The sequence below is a fragment of the Arachis ipaensis genome, chromosome B1 (assembly GCF_059453495.1).
Source record: "Arachis ipaensis isolate K30076 ecotype BB chromosome B1, ASM5945349v1, whole genome shotgun sequence".
Lineage (NCBI taxonomy): Eukaryota > Viridiplantae > Streptophyta > Magnoliopsida > Fabales > Fabaceae > Arachis > Arachis ipaensis.
In genome coordinates, this window is record NC_142436.1 from 117490681 (window position 1) to 117493612 (window position 2932).

At 36.5% G+C, this 2932-nt stretch overlaps 1 non-coding gene across 1 annotated transcript; it reads left to right on the forward strand.

The window, feature by feature from the left end:
- The first annotated feature begins 1536 nt into the window (after positions 1-1536).
- LOC148578072 (small nucleolar RNA R71) lies at positions 1537-1640 on the forward strand. The gene has a single exon (XR_015902809.1). It is a non-coding gene; the product is annotated as a small nucleolar RNA R71 (small nucleolar RNA).
- The last annotated feature ends 1292 nt before the right edge of the window (positions 1641-2932 follow it).

Sequence of the window (2932 nt, forward strand, 5' to 3'; positions counted from 1 at the left end):
TTCATGCTTCCTCTCCATGGTTACAAAAGGCGATCCTTGAGTTTTAAACACAAGGCTATCCTCATTCAGTTGAAGGATCAATTCTCCTCTGTCCACATCAATCATAGCCCTTGCTGTGGCTAGGAAAGGTCTTCCAAGGATGATGGATTCATCCTCATCCTTCCCAGTATCCAGGATTATGAAATCAGCAGGGATGTAAAGGCCTTCAACCTTTACTAGCACGTCCTCTACTTGTCCATAAGCCTGTTTTCTGGAGTTGTCTGCCATCTCTAATGAGATTCGGGTAGCTTGCACCTCAAGGATTCTCAGTTTCTCCATTACAGAGGGTGGCATGAGGTTTATCCCTGATCCAAGGTCACATAGAGCCTTTTCAAAGGTCATGGTGCCTATGGTACAAGGTATTAAGAACCTTCCAGGGTCCTGTTTCTTCTGAGGCAATCTCAGTTGATCCAGATCACTTAGTTCATTGATGAGCAAAGGAGGTTCATCTTCCCAAGTCTCTTTACCAAATAATTTGGCATTCAGCTTCATGATTGCACCAAGGTATTTGGCAACTTGCTCTTCAGTGACATCTTCATTCTCTTCAGAAGAAGAATACTCATCAGAGCTCATGAATGGCATAAGGAGGTTCAATGGAATCTCTATGGTCTCTAGATGAGTCTCAGATTCCTTTAGTTCCTCAGAGGAAAACTCCTTATTGATCACTGGACGTCCCAAGAGGTCTTCCTCACTAGGATTCACGTCCCCTCCCTCCTTTGTAGGTTCGGCCATGATGGTTAATTCAATGACCTTGCACTCTCTTTCTGGATTCTCTTCTGTATTGCTTGGAGAGTACTGGGAGGGGTTTCAATGACCCTTTTACTCAGCTGGCCCACTTGTGCCTCCAAATTTCTAACTGAGGACCTCGTTTTATTCATGAAACTTAGAGTGGCCTTAGATAGATCAGAGACTATATTTGCTAAGCGAGATGGATTCTGCTCAGAATTCTCTATCTGTTGCTGAGTGGATGATGGAAAAGGTTTGCTATTGCTAAACCTGTTTCTTCCACCATTATTAAAGCCTTGCTGAGGCTTTTGTTGATCCTTCCATGAGAAATTTGGATGATTCCTCCATGAGAGATTATAGGTGTTTCCATAGGGTTCACCCATGTAATTCACCTCTGCTATTGCAGGGTTCTCAGGATCATAAGCTTCTTCTTCAGAAGATGCCTCTTTAGTACTGTTGGATGATTCCTTCAATCCATTCAGACTCTGAGAAATTATATTGACTTGCTGAGTCAATATTTTATTCTGAGCCAATATGGCATTCAGAGTATCAATTTCAAGAACTCCCTTCCTAATAGGCGTTCCATTATTCACAGGATTCCTTTCAGAAGTGTACATGAACTGGTTATTTGCAACCATGTCAATGAGTTCTTGAGCTTCTGCAGGCATTTTCTTTAGGTGAATGGATCCACCTGCAGAATGGTCCAGTGACATCTTTGATAACTCAGATAGACCATGATAGAATATATCCAGGATGGTCCATTCTGAAAACATGTCAGAAGGAAACTTTTTGGTCAGTTCCTTGTATCTCTCCCAAGCTTCATAGAGGGATTCACCTTCTTTCTGTTTGAAGGTTTGAACATCCACTCTAAGCTTACTAAGCTTTTGAGGAGGAAAGAACTTGGCTAAGAAAGCCGTGACCAGCTTATCCGAAGAGTTCAGGCTATCCTTAGGTTGAGAGTCCAACCATATTCTAGCTCTGTCTCTTACAGCAAATGGGAAAAGTATAAGCCTGTAGATCTCGGGATCAACCCCATTGGTCTTAACAGTATCACAGATCTGCAAGAACTCAGTTAAGAACCGAAAAGGATCTTCAGATGGAAGTCCATGAAACTTGCAGTTCTGTTGCATCAGAGAAATTAATTGAGGTTTAAGCTCAAAGTTGTTTGCTCCAATGGCAGGAATTGAGATGCTTCTTCCATGTAAATTGGAATTTGGTGCAGTAAAGTCACCAAGCATCTTCCTTGCATTGTTATTATTTTCGGCCATGTTTTCTTCTTTTTCGAAAATTTCTGTCAGATTTTCTCCAGAGAGTTGTGCTTTGGCTTCCCTTAGCTTCCTCTTCAGAGTCCTTCCAGGTTCAGGATCAGCTTCAACAAGAATGTTCTTATCCTTGTTCCTGCTCATATGAAAAAGAAAAAAACAGAAAAGAAAATATGGAATCCTCTATGTCACAGTATAGAGAATCCTTATGCAAGTATAAGAAGAGAAGAATGTAAGAGGGAGATGAGAGAGAGGGAATTTCAAAAATTAATTAAATTAAAAAATAAAATTTAAAGTTAAATTTCGAAAATTAAAATTGAAATCAAATTAAATTAAAAATTAAAACAATTAGTTAAAAAAAAGGAAATTTTGAAAAAGGGGGAATGGATTTTCGAAAATTAGAGAGAGAGAATTAGTTAGGTAGTTTTGAAAAAGATAAGAATCAATCAAAAAGTTAAGTGGTTAATTGAAAAAGATTTGAAAATCAAATTTGTAAAGATAAGAAGTTAGAAAAGATTTTGAAATTGATTTTGAAAAAGATGTGATTGAAATTTATTTTGAAAAAAATTTGAAAAAGAAATTTAAAAAGATTTGATTTTGAAAATTAAAGTTGATTACTTGACTAACAAGAAACTAAAAGATATGATTTTAAAATTTAAAGATTGAACCTTTCTTAATAGGCAAGTAACAACTTAATATTTTTGAATCAATCACATTAATTGTTGGTATTAAATTCGAAAATATGAAATAGAAATAAGAAAAAGATTTTTGAAAATCAATTTGAAATTTTCAAAAATTATGAAAGAAAAATGAAAAAGATTTGATTTTTTTGAAAAAGATTTGAAAAAGATAGAGTTTTTAAAATGAAAATTTGATTTGACTCATAAGAAACAACTAATTTTGAA